Below are 21,153 nucleotides of genomic sequence, written 5' to 3' on the forward strand. Positions count from 1 at the left end.
ATTATCAACTATAAATTAATTTTATTCTCAAGGATACAGTGTGGAGGATTATTATAATTTTTCTCTCAATAGAATATTGTTTACAGCTGGGAGTACATAGCTCAGATTACAATTTGTATCTCTCTCTATCGATGTAAAGAGAATTACAAAAACAAATATTTAATAATGATTTATTTGAAGGAAGATTTATAAGAGAAATGTCTTAACGACAGCAGAAATAATTTTAACTTACAATGATATTTGCAAGAAGAGCAAAAGAATTGAAAGAATTGCTATACTACTGCTAAAAACACAGCGTACGACTACTACGATGATTTAATGCTGTGCTATTCAATAGCGGTTAGCAGAAATCAATATCTTACGATTATCGTTATCACTTTATTCGCTTGATTAACTTTACACGCTACTTGCCTCTTGCTCTTTTTCCTCTCTTCCTCTTTCTCTATCTATTTCCCTTTCCTGTACCACCTTTGTTTTTCTCACCGATCCTTCATACATTTACCTTACGAAATTTATGACTTTTTTTCTGGAAGCATTGAAATAAATACAGTGGGTGACTGTTGTAACGAGCTTAAAAACACGAAAAAAATGGAAAAGTTCATGATATGGCTATAATAATTACGATAAATTTTACTGTCTGGAAATAAAGTTAAAATTTCGTGTTAGTTTTACGTCATTTCTAGATAGACCAGGTTTGAGATTAGTTTGCACCTACCTGAAAAATATAGAAAGAAGAAAAGGTTTTAAAGAGAAAATTCTTATAAAATCTTTTAGATCTAATTCTTATTAAAACGTTATCTCTCACAGTACACATATTTTCAGAAGCCTTCCTAAAATGTTCCCAGACTTAATTGGACAGTTAAAACGTTTTAGGAACGTTTTTGACATTTTGTATGATATGTGGAATTAAGACTTATCGATTTTTCATTTCAAAGCATTCTATTAGTCGAGCGAGGCTTGGCTGTTAAAAAACCTTAAATTGAATTTAATAAAAAAATAAAGTTTTGAGAGTAATAATATCTACTAATCTTATAATAATTCTCTTCTCTTCTTTTCTCCACCTACTAAACTAATCATATTCATACGAACTAATCTTAACTGAAAAAGATTTTATTTATTTTTAAACATGATGATAAATTTTATTTATTTATTTATTTTTTTTTTTGATAAAGATAAAAACTACTGTACGTGAGCACTAACATAAAAAACAGCGTGAAACTCTTTCAGGTAACAGTCCTACTGAAAAAGCATTATGAAGGTGTTCTTATTAGCTCTTTGTTTAATTTGGGTTGGAATGATGGTCAATAATGTGGAATCATACAGTGACTTACGCGAATGCCTGGAAGCAATACCGGTAACTATAAAGAAAAATTTACTACCTTTTAAAGGATGAAGTTTTAAAGTGTCCTTGGGAAGCTTACACTACAAGGACACTAGGACTGTCCGAATAATATTGTGATCACCCGTCCTTGAGAGTGAAGGTTGAAAGATGAATGGTCCGCTTTGTTTATTAGTTTAGCATGAAAAATCTATGAATAACAAATGGTATATTGTTTTTTCTCTTGGGAGGGGGGGGGGGGGGAGGCTATACCAATCATCTGAAGTCCGTATTATAATGTAGAGTTTGTTTAGCGGACACATATTGCCTGACCTATTACTTAGTTAGGTCATAATAACACACCTAATATCAATAGGTATGCGAATCATCCCAACTCCCCCCTAAAACTATAATACCCTATTGTACTAAAATGGTTCCCACACACCTTGACCGGTGTCAAATTTCGCATAGTCTTTTGACCTTTTCAACTTCTTAAGGACACTTGTCAGATTATTTGTGTATGATTCCGGTAAAGGTATAATCGATCATCGCGCGTATTTTGTTTTAATAGTTTTTATATTTATGTGGTTATTTTACTAGAAAACCGTTGATGCTAACGTAATTCGTGAAGGTGATCCAGCACATGACAAATACATTGCAAATTGTTATAAAGAGCATGGACTCTCTTAATGACAAAAATTTTTAGTATATACTGAGAATCTCATAAGTATATCCAGACATACCGAGAATATCTATTGAGGGATTTGAGCTCAATATGGATTTAGCGTTTGGCAAAGCTTAACGTGATTAATGTAATCATTTAATTAAAGTCAATAAACTATTCAAATATTATGCTCGCTTATACATTCCATTGTTCAGTATTCCTAACACTCTGACTTGTATTAAAATAATTTGAATATTTTCCTGGTGTAAGAATTTAGTCGTGACATTGTGAAAAATAATAAATCTAATACGTCACATAGTGGTATGTAGTGTTCAGTATGTTATCAGTAAAAATTGAATTATAAATCGCTACCAGAAATTGACAAGGTGTTTATCTATTAATAACTCAGTAAATATCTCAGGATGAATTAGAGTTACAAAAGATTTGGACAAGGGAGAAATGCATAGGACTTTTAACGGGTAGAACGATGCACTTGAAAAAGTAATTTAAAAAATTATGACTTTCGAATTACCAAGGTCACCATAGTTTCTTGAAAATGCACCCCCCTCCCCCCCCCCTTCCTCACAATTTTATCGCATACTCTTGTAACTTACCTCGAAAGCTTTTGAAAACTCTTTTTTCATTTTTTCATTTCATCCAGTCGTTTAAGAGATATTTGAATTTGAAAGTTTATGTGGGTGAACACAACTATGCATGTGTAGCACGTTTAAGCTTTACACACACTGCTTTTGTCAAACATACAATTCCAAATCGAAACATTTCGTAAACAACTGGATGAAATGAAAACATAAAATAAGGATTTTGGAAAGCTGTCGAGGTCAGGTATAAGAATATACGATAAAAAAGAGGTGCAATTGAAATAAAACCATGCTGATCTTGATGACTCGGAAAAGTTGTGATATTTTTAATTAATTTTAAACGTATTTTTTCATGTGTCAAATGCTATGTATATTTATTCTGTAAACATTTTTGCAACTTTAACGTGTCGTGATATTTTTGCTGGCAAAGTTATATACAGACAACCTATATGTGTATAAATTTCAAAAATAAATGTTGAATTATTTGTTAATTTCGATGATATCGTTATCCACATATCATCGAAAAGGAATCTTTAATGAAAAGTCTTTCATCTGTGTTCTGTAAGCAGCTCATCCCTTGATTTTTATTCTTATATTTCAGCTGTATTTTGATTTTAAAACAAAAGATTCTTAATCTGTTAAAAGCATGGTTTTAACTAGTGTGTGTGTGTGTGTGTTTCATAATATTGTAATTTGTAATTGCAAAGAATTGCATAATATATTGTTGAATTTATTGTCTTTTCACATAATTTTGTTAAAAGTTTAAATTAATAAAGGATTGAATAAGTTCCTTTTTCATAATGCGACTATAATTCTACTGTTGCTCTAAAAGTAACGAAAGAGTGGAATTCCATGCCAGCCTGTATACTAGCTTTTACTATAAATACTCATAAAATAGCTTATCTTTATAAACGAAGAAAGAAGATTATTGCTATGTTTTATAATACGTAAGAAACTAAGGAATTTGAGATTAATTCGTGCCAACCCGATAACCTCAGTAGGGAGAAGGTTGAAGAAAACTATTTTACAATTTTTAGCTTCAAACCCCTTTTAAAAAGTTAGGAAATTCTTAGATTCAAGGATTTTTATTAAAGCATATCTGTAGAAAAATTTGTTGATGAATAGAATTCCTCGAAATGAAATGTTTGTAATAATTAATTAATAACTTTTTAATAAGGGCAACATCTAAATTTTTTGAAAAATATTTCTTCGATAAGACCATTTCTCTTTTTAACTTTTTCGGATTTGAACGAATTAATCTCTAACATGCAAAAATCCGTTATACATGTTTCTGATTATTACACTTAGAAAATCATGAAATAGAAATAATTGAACTTTGGCTATTGCGATCTTCTTTGTCATCATAGAAATTCATTTCTAATACGTTTTCAACTCATAAAGAGGTAAAACAATTTATTTTAATTTTAAGTAATATTTCACTTAAAATTTGGTATATTTTTTTTTTTGACTCCATGAAATTGCAATTTCAACTCAGGCAATAGAGCACACACGAAAATGTATAGCATACTAACTATCTTCATTTCTTTATCGAGTTTAGAACTAAAGAAAGTCGTTGTAACTCTGGTATAAATTCTCATGCTGTTTTGACATCTGTTACATAAAAGTTTGTATCAATGTTTTGCTTATAGGCTGGCAAGTTGAGAGTCCATTTTCGCTGCGCGCGCGCACACTTGTCAAATCTATCGGCCATCACAGTTTTTCAGTCTTCTCATTTTCTTTCATTGTCTTAGAGCATAAATTTGCCGTGGGCGTAAGACAGCAGCAGGCTAATGTCATTTAATTTGATATTTTACTTTGCATCATTCACTGGCATCAAGTTTGCCAAGAGTGAGATAAATGTAGCTGGCCAAATCCCTACCTTTATAGCTGTAAGGCGCGGCACACGTAAGACACATGAAATCGATATCTCGCTGAGGCGATGTTCCTATTCTAGCTTTTACGACCTCCAACACCGTTGAAGTTGCTACATAAAACTTTGCCACACTTCCTATCGAAAACCTAATACACTCGGTATAGCGTTGTCATCAATTTTGGTTAAACCATCTGCAGACCAAAATTTCCAGCAAGAAATTTACCTAAAACTGTCCTTTAAGTATCCCTCGATGAATTATTGTTTATTGCCAAATCGAACAGTAATCGAGTAATCAAAAGCTATTAATATAATTAATAAATATAGATCTCTGTAACTCTTGTTCACTGTATTTTCTTTATTATATAAGATTATATCATAGCCTAAAGCTTATCAATTAGGTTTCAGTTTACACAATGCAATTTATGTTTTTTTTTTCTTCAGAAAATTAATAAATCCTATCATATTTTTATGATAACAGGTTCATTGAAATTGATCATAGCAATAATTTATTTTTGTTTATTCTAATGTTGATGATATATCGTGGTAGACAAGTAACTCCATCGTATGGCTTTAGCTACAGCGCTCTTTGTTTAACATAAGCTTGATAGGGATGCTGGATGCCCGATCGGCAATAAACCACCCTTAGACGATGAACGTTTCTGCTTTACCGACCTCACCAGCCCATGTACCCCCTGCAGAGTACGTCACTAGCGCTGCAGCCATGCGTTCGTCTAGCCTGTTTCTTCTCTATGCTTCTCATCTAGTAATCTGTTTTACCTTTCTCAAAATAATTCATGTATATAACATGATTATTTTATTCTACTTCAATTTACATCTCGCTATAAGACTTTCTTTTCAGTAAATGCTATGGTACTGAGTGTTTCAATGACTAAAAACTTCAGGGACGTCATCAAATTTTTTTTCAGACACAACTAAACATTTTCTCGATAAGTAAGTCACACGAAAGAAATTTCATGTTCAAATTATTCCAAACTAACAAATTTGTTAATATGTGTGAGTGTGTTTATGTATGGATATGAAAATGAAACTAAAAGCTATAACAAATCAGGCCTCTGTGTGAATTAAGGGTATATTTTTTAATTTATTACTTTAAAAAAATGTTTCTGCTTTAAACTTTGGAAAAAAATGTGTTATATAAAAAATCAACATTAACAACATTGTTTCGTATTCACTCAAGAATATTTCTGCGTGGGTGTTAGAATAAGTTTTGTTGAGACACAGAGTGTTGCTATATAATCGTACGCTAAACTTTTCTAAGATGTAAGCAAGAAATAAAATAGCACATAAACCCATTGTCCACTTTTAGCTTATTAAAGTTGATAAATCGTTAACTATCATTTGTTTTTGATCCTCTTTTTTCATAGTCTCTATATATTAGTGTATTTTTTTATACGCTATAGCGCAAAATATAATATGATATAAAAGAATCAGTGCATTAGCAAGTAAAATTTCAAAGTCATTAAAAAAATTTCTTGATTGCTATTAAGTAAAACTTTTAAACAAAAAACAAGGAATAATACTTTATAATACATCGTACAAACAAGATGCACATAAATATCTGTTAATAATCTTAAAAGTTTTGAAGTGCAAAATAAATTACCTTTAAGTATAAGAATAATTATCAAATAATACACTATCTTCTTTATAACAGCCACAAAACTCTAATTCGCGATGAATTTGATAAAATATACGTTACGGTATTGATGATTTCTAATTTAAAACATCGAATGCGCACTTAAGCTTATAAATGGCTATAACCATAGCGTATCATACAAATGCGAATTCTGCGAAGAATATTCTCGGTTCCATTCAATGAATTTTGGAAACCTCATATTTTTCAATGAAAAGTGTGCTTTTGGCTATTTACGTAGATTGCTTTCAGCGTTTCATGGAGTATCGGGAAAATACATAAGCCCGATTTGCGCCATATTGAAATTTACATGCATACACGTATAAATTTGGTATGTACATGTTTCCCGTATACTTTGTATAAGAAAGTGCAACCACGTATATCGAGACGAAGCGGGAAGGGTCTTAGGGTCTCTATTGGATTACAGAACAAGCGGCTAGCACTCAAGCCCCCGTAACCCCCGTCTTGCTCAGGGTAAAGTAGTTTAGCTTTGGAGTATAGCCTTACTCATTTAGCCCTAGTTTGCCTGTCCATCCGTTAACTTATATATATCCAGAAACTACCCCAACCACCTTTACCATCTCGTTTTTACTGCTACTAGCAATCCCTCCCTCCTTTCTCTGTCTACCTATGCTTCTTTTATTTCACTGCTCTTAATTTATTTCCCCTTACCACACCCCGGTCTTACTCTTATATTAGCCATCCTCCAATATTATTCTTCGGGAAATCAGACTTTCCAGATAAGTGAAACAATTGAATAATTTGTTTAAAGGAAAAAAGGAGTTTATCAGAAAACAAAATAGGTTAAATCTATCAATTTTTGCAACGATTTTCTTACTTTTTATTACGAGATTACGTTACTATCGCATATGTATAGTTATCATTTTATCGCAGCTGCAATCGAAATAGCTGATAACCATTGTAGATTTTAAAATTGGTAATTTAGGAAAGAACGTAAAAAAGATGATATAATGGAGAAAGAAATTTTTTAATAATCAGTAATGCATATTTCCGTTCCAATATCGTTTTCCACTAAAATCGATATCCATGATTACGGTAGACTGACTGTAAAACGCACACGCCGGTATTTTATTCAGCCGCTACACAATTTTACTCCCAGCTCTCTCGCGCGTAACGTTATGCTACACCTGCAGAAATATTATTAGCCCTGTAGTCCAGTCAAATAAGGTTTAAAACTGGAACAAATTCCTAAAGCCAATTTTATGTTTTCAGTTGCATTCAGCTTTGGAATCTTCCGCGTTATACAGTGAGTGCACGTTGTTAATTATTTAACGAAAAGCATGATTTATAAATATATTATCCAAATTCTCCTGAATCTCCATCTCCAAAACTCTAACTCCCATGAACAAATTGCATAAGAGCTGTAGATGTAAATTTCACGATTGAATTACGCTATTGAAAGATTCTAATTAAGGGTCTAATAATTAAATATCATAGAAATAAAATTTATCAACTTGTTTTTCAATATTACTGTACAGATGCCACAACGAATATTTTTCAGAGATCAAAGCACGGAAACATCTTTTTGACATAGTACAAATTTTCGTATATTTTCTGTAACCTCCTACAAAGCAAATATTTTCCATTAGAGTTTACGCAGTATAGGAATGTTTTATATTCTACGGACTCTCTTCATAAAGAAAATTGACTCTAAGAACTGGTTCCAATTTTGGGCACTTATTTGGTCTAATTATAGCGGACTACTAGTTAATGAAAGCCAAGCTCACTTCAAACTAGGAGGAAGTTGGCTTGCCGTTATTGAATTTACGCTATGCAATTCCGTTCATGGCGTATACGCGTCCACGGTCAGTAACAAGGAGCTATGAACAACTTGACCCAAATAATTGAAATCGCTTTTACTCGTTTGCAGAATGCGGCTGGAGAGCAAAAGAGTTAAAGTTTTATGGTATTGGGATAAAGGACGGAGAGAGAGAGAGAGAAAATAGAAGATGGAGAGGGGGGGGGGGGAGGGGGATGCAGGGAAAGAAAGAGGTAGAGGTTAGAGGCGAACGAATGTAGGTGGAAGAGAAATGGGGACTGGCTAATAGGTACCGTGAATTGTAAGCCGCAGAACAAAAGTTTGCAAGGTTACATTATTAAAGTAGTAAATTTCATCTTCGACTGGAATATGTGAATTAGACGGTGCACGGGTACAGCCAGTGAGCCTGGAACGATAATAATAACGATGTGTCTCATATAAAAAGGCTGCTGTATAGTATATGTATACATATATACGGTCGTGCATATTTAGCCTATTATGCTTGCTCCAGTACTACTAGGTTATCTCGGACATTCATAAAAATCTCAACTTCCGGAACAATCCATCATTGTCAGCATACAATCCTCTAAGGGGAAAAACAGTTTTGATTCGCTGTGGGTCTTCCGACTTGTTACTTTCAGTCAGAAAGAATAAGATCCCAACGGAAGTTGCAACTCTCTTACGATGTCACATTACAGTTCGTAATAAACTACGCAAAGGATATTACAGTATTTCAACTTATTTTCCGCCTCTAGGCAAATTCACTTGAATCGCAAGTCATTCGACTCTGAGATGAACAAGAAGCTGGCTTGCTGCCAGCTCATTAAGGAAAACGTTCCTTTTCGTCCAAACTCTGAAAAAGTACTTCAATATTTTTCCCAATGTACTGTATATGTATATACGTGTACACAACGCATATAATCGTGGTCCATAATGGTCAAGTGGCATAATTAAAGCAGAAAGATAGTAGCGTTTCATCCGAAAGGTGCATTCTTTCTCTTCCGGTTAATGGACTTTTTTCATTGACGTCATAAGAAATATTAATAGTTTTATCATTGAAAGTTTTCAATTCAACTAATTTTTTATTAATATTCATGGTTTAAATTTAATCCAGCTTAATTGGTTTTTTATCAGTATGGAGCTCGTTTATTGGAAAATGGTATTATATTCAACATTAAAATATTACTGGATAAGGTACGAAACATATTATATTTATCAACTGAGTGACACAAATACATATGCAGTCGTGCGGAATCTTTACCAGTGTAATATACATATATTAGCGTGCATTGCATTAACAATCTACAATTCATTGCTCTTTAAAATGATGAAAATGTTTGGTACGTTTAAAAAAGGTCATGATATTGAGATTTTTCTCACTATTCTCTGGGCATTTCAAAATTTTGACCCACTACTTTACCGTGTAGCTGTGCGCTATTATATTTTATTCATGCTGAAAAAGAATTGGTACGGAGGACATGCTAGATTGGACCGAGTGCCGTGCGACATTTATTGAGCTTATACACGGTGTTTCGTTTAAATAAAGCGTACCTTGAATAACACACGAGCAGAGATGTCACTTATCCAATAAGATTTTTCAGAAAAATTATTAATATCGATACGTTCGTATTGACATGCCTAATTTTAACTTTTCAAATATTATTCGAAATTATTCCTTCCATGAAATCTTAATAGTATGAAATATTTTATGATTTTACGTCGATAACTATTTATTATTAACCTTGCATTAATTTCATAAATATTTAGAAACTTTTCAAGCAAGAAAATAAAAAGTTTTAAGGCGATTTTTGATATTGTTATAATTGGAGAGTTTCGGTAATTAACTCTAATGCTTATATTCACATTTCATGGAATAAGCATTGGCCAAACTTCAATAGTTATAAAAGGGGGAGAGATCCAGCTCCTGTTGCCAAGTCAGATTCAAGCGACTCTTGGAACGATATCAACGCGTAAAGCTTCTCGAGCCTTGGAGCAATCATAACCGCAAGATCCGATTGCGGTCGCCTTCATTAAGGTAAATCAGTCGTGGTTTAAATCCCGCTTTGTGTGGTTTGCTCACTTTATCGGAGATATTAACCATTCTAAGATAATCTGGGCCTACTCAATTTAATCTTTCATTTAATTTCAAGAAGCCTCGAGTAAGAAAGAGTTAAATGTTAGACGAAGAAACGTTACGATAACTGACAAAATTAAGAAGGTATGCTATACATCCAAGCAACGAAAGACTGCTCGATGCAGTCGAACAGCTAAATCTAATCTCTCTATTCTATAGGCAATAAAAAATTGGAGATTCTCTCTTGATCCTTCGTACTTGGTGAGTTTTTATGTGACACACGTACGAGAATGCAAGGGGTCCAGATCAATATGCCTACAATCGATTGGCAGGAGTCACATCCGGTAGAAAGGATCAAGTTTGCTTGTAAGCACAATTTCATGGTCTATTCTCGTCGACGATGACTCCCCGTCCAAATGGATTCCTGAAAAAGACTCGCTTGACAAGCCAATAGCAGTCCTGCTGCTTCCTCCTCTTATTCTGCTTTAATATTGCATTATGTCCGGCTACGAGAGAAATTTATTGCAAGGTTCGACTTCCAAGTATAACGTATACGGATGGACTAACCACAATTCCAAGAGAAAGCCCTTTGGTCTGTATTCCAGACTGGTGCGCCGATGGCCAGCCGTCTTCTGATAACGTTTGGATGCACGTCTGTTGCTGGAATTTCACGAGCTACCCTCTATACTATATTCTCAATATCCACCGTTTCTGATTCGAGCCAGTTATTTCTTCCCCAATGAAAAAAGACTGCGTTATAAGGCGTGGATGCCTCTTACGTTTAATAAAGAATGGTGTGTGATAATTAAATGAAATTCATCAGACTTTTGAAGGATCCTATTCTATTTCAACATTCTTATTCTAATCATACTTGGGAATATTTTATAAAATATTACTGGATATTCAAGTAATATATTATTAGATAATAAGAGGAAATTTCTGATTTAGAGATTCAAGTTAAAAATATAGTAGAGATGGTGGATCAATGTGGATCACTTAAAATTTATATATATAGCAAGAAAACTGTAACTTTAATTGATAATAGAAACAATTATGGTTTAATCAGTTAGGGTAATTATGCAACTTTAAAATAATAAAACATTCAGTGTTATTTAATATTAAAACTTTTTTATATGGAAAATAAAAAAAATGTTTTTCATCCACTTTTCCTTATATGTAAGTCTAAAACGGGTAGCCTTTTGGGGAAATTGGATCAACTCTATAATAAACCATAAAACTCATTTGGACTATATGTATAAATGTTACAAATCACTGAAGAAAAATAGATAAGACATTTTACAATTTGGTCGTATATTCTGATTGTTCTATCACATTTTAAAATTAACTGATCATTAGCATTAAATTTAATTACATTGATGAATGAGACTTCTAGGTCAAACCTCATTTCTTGCAAAAATCACGAAAATAAGATCCTTTATCGTTGTAACTAGTACAAACTCCGTTAGCCCAATTTTTACATTCCCTACCATATATCCAGTTTTTTCCAAGGGGTCAACGTACACGTTATCACACACAAATAATACAAAAATATTATTCTATTGACTCTGTTTTCTAGTTTCCATCTATTACCTTTTGCATTATTTCTCAGCTTCAAAATGTCTTATTAGTTTGCCTTACATATTTTTTCATCATCTGCAAATTATATATCCAATTGTAACTATTAATTTGTCTGACCTGCTTTACCCGAGAGTAGTCTTTTTAGTTAAACATTTAAAACGTCTAAGAAAATTATTAAAAATAATTATTTCACATATCATTTTAAAGTTAAATCATACTTGTTCGAATTGGTACGTACTAAGTAGAAAAAATAGTTACAACGGTTTTAGAGTAATCAAGATAAACTTACCTTCTAAATTTTTTTGACATTGGCAAAAAAAATTTGATTGCTGCAACTTTTATATAATCTGTATTCCCCAACGAAACCCAACTAATTTAGACTCGCACACATTGGGCTAATATAGCCAAATGATAATATTGACACTAATCGTTGAAATAACAGTATAAGTGCAATGACCTTCATTAGGCAGGGTACGTGCTATAGGCCATCCTCCCCTACAGTAATTTAAGTCATCGAAATAATTAAAATCAAACTGGTTTCGTAACCGCGCTTCAATATATACATATATATATATATATATTCAAGAGTGTTTAACGTTACAATGCATGTTTACGAAGGCAGGGTGGTGAAAAACGAGAAGGAAATTAAATTTTCTTAATTAATTGGCTGTCGTGGTATTCGATGAGGTTTTAATTAATCTTTAGTATATAATTTATTACAAGTTCTACTATGGTAGAAAGTAACATAGAGCTAACATTCAACGTTTTAACAGAATAGTCACGTTTCTGAAAGCCGTTAGAACGTACAGTCGCTCGATCTATTTTCAAACAATAGAAATATTTGCCAACAGTCAGAATCGATTCTTCAATTGAAAGCAGAAGCTTCCAATAATAGCTTTTGCCATCGGTTGACGCAGCAAATTATTCGCTCGTCGGAAGAACAACACGGTGATCTGTTCCAGTAGGTGTCGGCTGTGAGCACGAAAGAGATTGCGTGCGAAAGCTTAAAAAGGGTTTAGACACTTTAAAAGTTGAAACTTAGACACGAGAACGTAGTACATACGCGTAAATGGTAGGACGAAGGGAGCCTCGTAAAGAGCCTGGTTAATTTTCTAAAGTGTCTGCTCCGTGCAATTTTAAGAAGTTTACGAATACAATTTACGCCAAAAATGCGGCCGCTATACGTCAAGCGAAAGGACGATGGACACTTTAATTTAAGCAACGAGTGCCACAAAGCCCGAAACTGCGACGCGGTTCCATAAATCGGTCCGGCCAAGCTAAAACCTTTTTCCTCTTTAAGCAGTTACTTGTTTTTCCCGATGTAAACTTGTTGTTTAAAATGTATTGGTAACACGCTTCCCTTAACCAGACACATATACTTATATACCTATATATATCAACGTAGCAAACATGATTCTACATAAAATATCATCCCTCCGAGAACGCCAAGTTGTAAACTACCACTTCTAAGTAGTTAATTTTTATATAAGTCGTACCTTTTAAAGAGAAATCATTCTACTCAACAATTCATTGTATATAATAGTTTAAAACAACATTTTATTAACGTAAAATTCTTTATTCTTTACTTGAGTTAAGAAAAATATGTACATAGCAATTTTAATTAAAAATTATACAATAAATGAATTATACTTAAGCGAGCTGCACTCCTGAGCACATATTAACTTGCGACTATATTTGTTTCTATTCAGAGAGCTCGATTTCTTTCTGAGAAATTCAGTCAATGCAGAATCCGACTCTTGAGGACTGCATTCATTTTTTCATTCCATCAATTAATACAGTCTAATCATTGGACGACCCCTTGGGAGTCGGTAAAGCGAGATGCTTCTAGCAGTATTCACGACCACCGCAATGGCCGTATCCTTATCTTTCATTAGCAATGTAGGTTCTGATATTGCTTCTCTTCAATAGCCTCTATCTTTGTCCCTCCCACTCCTTTTGGCTTTTGATAAATAATATTACCCGCGCGTAATTAATTCCGCAACTGCAATCTCCTCGCCCTCGACTTATTTTTACGTGAAAGCCCGCGCAAGCGAAGCTCGAATATTTATTATAGTTAAATCAAGACGAGTTTAATAAATACGTTATGATTTAATCTTAAATTCCCGAGTGGGAGATGGTTGCCGAGTGGAGGGTCCGAAATTGTGTGGCTCACGGAGAGCTGCACGCTCTGGCAAGAAGCGACCTCACAATACAAAGGGTAAGCTCATAGTAGCTCTGCTTAAAAGGCTATGATGGGAGCTCCGAAAATTAGAGTATCAAATTTGTGGTATTTCCATGCTTTACTTATTTCCTCTAGTATAACATGCCAAAATATTTATGGTTTTATTCACTTAAAAAAAGGAAATAAACAATGAGTCTCAAAATTATCTCTGAATTTGCATATAGAAACTTTATTAATTAACTCCTTAAAAAGAAATCATTGTTATTATAGTGGCTTATTAAATTGATTCAATAAAGACATATGTCATCAATTCTCCTTTGGTTCTTTAAGAGATGTTAAGCTGGAAGTTTGAGAAACAGCAAAAAGTGCTTTATATAGAATTAATATATGTAAAATAACACCGTTGCTATCAGATTCGTAAATTAAAAAATATTTATCAAAATACACGATGTAACAGTAAAAAGATAAGCACGAAAATAGTTCCGCTTATCACCGGTGAATGCGTGGCAGTCGAAAAACTGTTAGTACGGCATAAAAATAATTAGATAGTATGCCTTCCCGCTCTTGTATCTTTTATCTCGATATTTATTAATTTACAAAGCTGAAAGTAACAGCGTTATTTTACGCTGGATTTGATTATTTCCAGTTTTTCCAATTCGTTAAAAAATTCTCTATGGAAACGCGAATCCCAATTTTTCGTTTAAAGCATTCTTTTGACCATATAGAAACAATTATTCACAAACAAAACGCATTTCATATCATTCAAACTCGCGAAGAATGAAATTCGTCTTGAAAAACTTCAGGTAGCATTTATTTGCTGATGCACACATTTTAGACAATCCTTACAGTATACATATATGTACATAGTATTGATGTGTCCAGAGAATCCACTTAAGGATTACAAGTAATTTTTATTGAGAAAGCTCGTATATAGATGAAGATCGTTAAAGTGATAATAAAATATTTCATAGTTTATCGAGTGCGGGCGATTTGAAAGCTAAACAATAGGTATTCGGAAGCAAAAGTGCTTGCTAGACTTGCTTTCAAGCGAGCGAGAGTGTTCTTTATCTCGCGATAGTTTAACTGGTAATCAGGAAGAAATAGCTGGCGTAACAGCAGCTCGCCGAGATCTCGGAAGGCGGCAAAAACTGAAGAAAAGGTTTGCACAAAGAAGAAAATCGTCGCACTAGTCGTTTTCGTCGTCGCCGTCGACGTCCTCGTAGTAGTACTCTCCTACCGCTTTTGTATCAGCAGGAAGGTGGAGTACCGCTTTTCGAGATAATGTTAATATCCAGCTCGGTTTTGTAATTGGCAATTATTTCAGCTTATTCTGCTCTTTGTTCTCTCCTGTTATTCGCTCGGTGCCGCCATCTCAGATTCCCAAAAGAATCCTCAAGAGTTTTCGCAATTCTGTCCTTTATGCAATCACTTGAATTCTGCGACTTGCACGAGAATTTATAAATTAAACGAGCTCGCCTTAAGCGAAGTTTAATTTGAATTGTCTTAGCTGTTCAAATGCGACTCGATGTTTGATCAGTATCGAATACTTCGTACAAAGAACAAAAAGCAGAGTTTTGATCAAACGAGCTAATTATGATAAAACTTTTTAATTGTCGCAAGCTGCGATAATAAAAAGCCGAATGTTAGGACTTTTGGTGAGTAAAATCTGGCAGCCGGCAATCAAGAAGCAGATCTGAGATGGTATATATGTGTGTGGGAGAGGAGTAGAGCCCCGACGTTTGAAGTAATATTAGTTTCTTCATAAGCTGGTCCAAACTAGATTCTTCACGAGGGTCGAAGACACTGAACTTCTGTATCACAGGATCCCAAACACGGTCGTATAGCACAGGAGCTGGGAGAGAGTAGTAGAATTGTCTGGTGGATGGTCGGAAATGAAATTGTCAGGGACAAACGTGAAATAGCAGATCTTGCAGAATTTAAGGTAGAATAGAAAAGGGTAAAGAGCGAAAGGTCTGACAATACAGCCACCACGATTGTAGCTGGCGAAAATATTGTTTCAAGGTTGCTTTGTTCAAAGGAGCCAGCCGAGCCTTTAATGCGGACCCTGGTGCTCTTTTGGTCACGAAAGCCCCCCTGATAAATGCGATGTTACTATAGGGAAAGCGCGTCTTGAACGTTGTATGATGTCCCCTAAAAGCAGCAGGGAGAGGTGAACTGGAAGAAAAACTATTATTGGCTGAAAAAGAAGTAAATGCCGAAAAAAGGGAGCCTGGATTGTTCTGGTCAGCAAGGGTAGACGAAATACCCCCTTTCCCTCTTACCCTTCTTTATATATGTTTTATCTTTCGTATATGACTATTGGAATGGGTTTGAAAGAAAAACTCTCTGCCATTTGTAAATAATGCTTTATATCAGTTTCACACTTTCCTTTTAATACATTATTACGTTCCTATAATCTGCATGTGGTATTTACGAAAACTCAGTTGTTTATCATTTCAAATCATTTCTGGCTGTTCTTAATATGATTTACAAACACTGTGAATAACGTGCACACAAAGCCAATATGACTGTTGTAAGTGATTGGTGTTATATTGACAATGTGGGAAAGCAAGGTCAGCATTACTGAGATTTGCAACAAAGCAACTTTGTCCAATAAAATCAGTCGTAATGTCGAGAGTTTAATAACGTTACGCTAATTACGTAATTATATTTATTCCTTTGACTGCCGCATATGAGCATTGTTTCTGTAAGCTTAACGTCAATACGTGTAATTGCAAGACGAATAATATTAATCTAATTATGGAATTCAGTATGATCCTTAACCATATCTAAAAATATTTAAAATAATGAAGAAAAATGATACTCTTCTCAAAAATTTTAATTTGAAGTGTAAAATGATCAGTCCTGAGTTCAAGTGACTGAGATATGTTTGAACATTTTCACAACTAAACCATTTTGGTGAAATGCAAGAATATTTTACATGTACTCGAACGACAAAGAAGCTTCAATTAAACAATTGCACTTACTTTTTACTAAATTCTAATCAAAGACTAATTCCTATAGCCTCAATAGCAAAAATGATCAAAAATAAGTAAAAAAAACCCTATTACATATTTCACTAAAGTAACTTTATCAAATAGAAACAAACTGTAATTATAAATACAGACGATCTAACGTTTCTCGTCTATATAAATTTCCTCTCTTTACATCAGAGCTTAGAAATTTATTAAGCTAAGCTTATTTTTGTTCAATTTCAATGTAAAAATTATATAATTTAAATAAACAAATTTATCAGTTTAAATATTTTTAATACTGAAAGAGACTTGATCATAACCTACTAAATATCGTATAATTGACACTACTTTAATACAAATGTCGCCTTGTTGCTGTACAATATTTTCTTCAAGATATAGGCAAACAAATCGAAGTATAAACAGCAAACAGAAGAGCACAAGTTTTCGGAAACAGGGTAAACAAGTATTTTCAGACGTTAACCAATGAGAAGGGGTTGAGGAGGACGGGAGCACAGTGGTTGTTGAATGCGGAGAATAGCATAGAAGCGAATGTGTATAGACAAAGAGTTAAACGAGTGTGGCATAAAAGCCGGAGGTACGGTCATTAACGGACCTTGATTAAACCCGATAACACGCTGGCGCACGATATCTTTTGGCTGGTGGCGGCGATGCACCCTTCTCTCAGCAAGCCAATCCCTCGGTCATACTGCCCAGATATCCATTTTGCCAGTAACATTTAGTGCATTCCGCACGGCTAGCCCGCTCCTGCCATTCGCAGGCCTGCTCCACAAATTTTACAAAACACCGATATAAATCGTTTGATAACGCAACCAGCCCTGGGCGTCGAGCAAGCACGCTGACCGCCACGGGGTTAAAAGGGGTCCAAATTTGGCATTGCGCCAAATATATCTTTACGATTTATTCATGCGCATGGTCACATATTATAGAATCTATATCAAAACTCGATATACCCATGATTTCCAAGACATTCCTGATAACACCAGCAAAATTTTAATCATAATAATTTAATATTTATTATAGCCATTGCAGAAATGCACCAACTAAGAAATTATTTATTATTGATGAAATATAATGTAATTGCAATATTTTACTGGATATTTCTATAAATGTTAGTTTGAAATATCACTGGGTGTATGCTGATACAATGGCATTGGTATAGGAATGTCTATATAGAAATCATATTCATATTTACGACATATTCCCTATTGACAATTTTTTTTTCTTACTTGTATACATTCACTGTTACTGTATTTTGTATGCCGGGAATGGAATAAGAAGGAATAGAGCAGCTACCTGTTTAGCACCTTTCAGCATAGAACGTTGTTTTATTCCAGTATTATATATTTAAAATTAATTAAAAGTTAATAAGAAAAACTTAGAATCCTTTTTAATATCCTTGAATGCTTTCTTTCAAGCGTATGATAAAAGAGTGATTCTTTTCCTGATTTATATTTTGAAAGCAAAAAATGCAGATGCTTTCTTTGGTAAAACTAACTGGCCATTTCGCTGATCCATGTAAAGAAGATTATCGGCTTTGTCATAGCGCTCTTACGGACTAAATTGAACATACAAAAGATGTAATATCAGAGAGTCATAATTCTGAGAGAGGATTTTGCTTTTTCAATACTATATCAAATGCTTAAAAAACTCTTTATAGCGTTTTATAGCGAGATTTAAAAAAATTACGATAATCTATATATTTTTTTTCATTTTTACGCAGTTTATTGCATTTTGTAGTAGATAAAAGACAAACGTTTCATATAAGTTATAAACAAGATGAAAAGAAGAGGAGCATCAAAGTTTCATTCTTTATTAGCATAAACATACGATTGTAATATTATTTGAAGCAACAACTATGTGAAAAAGCAATGTGCGAATTTATTTCACTTTGATTATAATCCATTTTTTGTCTAATAAATTACAGTCCATTGTATATCTTCCTTGGTCAACAATGCGTAGTTTTCACGCTAATTAAATATTTCACTCGTGAGGGATTCGTTAATTTCGAGTAAAAACTAAATAAATTGTTGCCTTCGCTAAGCACTAAAACCTTTCTGGACACAGGCTGAACGGACAAAATTTGAACTGCTGATAGAACACACAGAAGCTTAGGACTTCCGCTACACACATATATATTATATACTGTACTACGTCACGATAAAAGAAAATAAAGAAAGAAAGAATCAGAGTGAAATAGAGGGAGTACGATAAAAAGAGAAAGGGGAGGTTAAAGAAGAGGCAGAAATAAGGATACAGAAAATAAGACATCTTATATAAAAGAGAATTTCTTGGGGAATAGTCCTTAGTAATTAATAATAAAACAGCTAAAACTTAAAAAATAATCATATTGTTAATAAACTGTTTTTGTACTATCTTATAAAAACGTTTATAAGTGCTATTTATTAAATTAATAGTTTACTAATCAATATGTGTGATATGTAAATATTTACAGAAATGTATATACTAAACTTAGTTAAACAAATGTTTAATTTTATTAATTATAATTACTATAGATTATATTAATAAAATGTAGAAAGCAACTCTCTTGACGATTACTCACCTACTACGTCTGAGGGTGTTGATATCAGCTATTGTCCTATAAGTAAAAAATGATTTCAATTAGAAACGGCAAAATATGTATAGCATAAATTTTCATCGGCAAATTATTAATAGTTGCAGAGAGTCGAGTACCTTGACGTTAGATAGCAACAATTTACTACGTCCAATCTAGTTTCATCAGTTAAGTTGCAACTAGGTTAGTGGACGCTAACACATTATCCACGGTGTGGAATGTACTTCACAACTACGTGACACAACTTATACGAGGCATGGTACCTCCCCGAAATCCAATGCATTGATAATTATCAACATGGTAAAGTAGCAAAATTGTATGTCTCCTAATTGTTTTGGAGAATTTCAGTCATGTACCTTATACAGAGGACAAAATGTTACATAAGACTCATCATGAAATTTGTTACATTACTGCTGCTCATACAATGGAATTATTTCAGCAATTCGGATGCTATATAAAAGTTGTCCTCGAACTACCAAATGGTTTCGTAATTGATGTTAAAAACAGAAAACCGCGTACAGTTGAATAGCTTGAGGATAACATCTTTAATGAGGTGAATTGTCGGTTAACAAGTAGCTATAATTGTATATTTATAAATAATAGATTTGTCCAGATTGGGGAGTATGGATTGACGCATAATACAGCAAAAAACGTGGAAGGATTTTAAACAACGTTGACCGAACCGTATGTATAAATGGTCATCCATAAAATTGTCATTTAACAAGTAGCTATAATTGCATGTTTATAGAAATAATAGATTTGTCCAGATTGAAGTATGATTGACGTACAGTACGACAAAAGGCAGGGCAGGATTTTTAGCAACGTAGACCAAACTGTATGTGAACGATCATCTATAAAATTTATCACGTACGTACCGCATCAGTGACTGCATGTGTCGGCTCTATACATAATTTATCGTCACCTGGCGATACTAAAAATACCTTTAGTGATTCATGCACAGAAGCACAAAAAACGCGCTGTCATACATTACATTGCTGGCACTCTTGTTCCCTTTCTCGACATGTATTTGCAAACGTTGACATTATTGACAATACCATAACCACATCTTTATTATCAAAGTTCCGATTTAATCTTGTCATTATTTTTCTTTTGATAAATAAAAGTATTTTGAAATTTGTAGATCTTGAAAATCGAATAGAATTGTAATGAAAGTAAATGCTCAAATATATTTCTAAAATCTTATTAAATTGTAATTGCAAAACTAGTAATGGTACTTCCTAAAGATAATTATCTCAATAGATATTTTAACAAAATACTTAAGTTTGTTAAAATTTTATCCTATTTAATTATATTTTCGTGCTGGAGTAAAGCAAAGTAGAACTTAATTGTTTTATCAAAGGTTAAAAATATACATAAAATGATTATACAGAACTGAATTATACAGTATTAGAAAAATAAAACAGAAAATTGTTTTATCTCAAGAAGTGGTGAAGCGTAGCTATAAATTGATTTAAAGTGCTATAATTGGTAAAATGTCATCAGACTGTTTGCACTTCGGGGACACGATTCCTGTGGGATTTCAATCTTTAAGACCGACGGATATAGTATTATACCCACTGAAATAAGTTTAAACCTTTTATTTTACAAATGAAGATTATCTCGACCTAGTCTTCAATATTTTTAATAGTAAAAAATAAATTAGCTAAAATCTCCAAGAAATAATAAATCAGTTGACTAAAAATTACATGTCTTTAAAAAAACTAAAGTTAAATAAATATGTCATGCTGATTATAAAAATACCGAAATACGGTTTTCATTTACGCATTTATTATACAGGGTGAGGCACTTAAGCCGCCCCAGAATATGGATGCAGAAAGGCGCGTATCTCTTCATCTATAAAAGATA

General features: G+C 33.3%; 1 protein-coding gene across 1 annotated transcript in view; it reads right to left on the bottom strand.

Moving 5' to 3' along the window:
- The window catches only part of Ten-a (tenascin accessory), a 338,450-nt gene that overhangs the window by 251,474 nt on the left and 65,823 nt on the right, over nt 1-21,153 (bottom strand). Inside the window, exon 2 of the mRNA XM_066736696.1 lies at nt 19,276-19,311. The gene's annotated coding sequence lies outside the window, so the exon portion shown is untranslated. The remainder of the gene's footprint in view (nt 1-19,275; nt 19,312-21,153) is intronic.

This window comes from Prorops nasuta, unplaced genomic scaffold (assembly GCF_024137725.1).
Source record: "Prorops nasuta isolate Cenicafe-Biocafe unplaced genomic scaffold, Cenicafe_Pnas_1.2 PNAS00015, whole genome shotgun sequence".
NCBI lineage: Eukaryota > Metazoa > Arthropoda > Insecta > Hymenoptera > Bethylidae > Prorops > Prorops nasuta.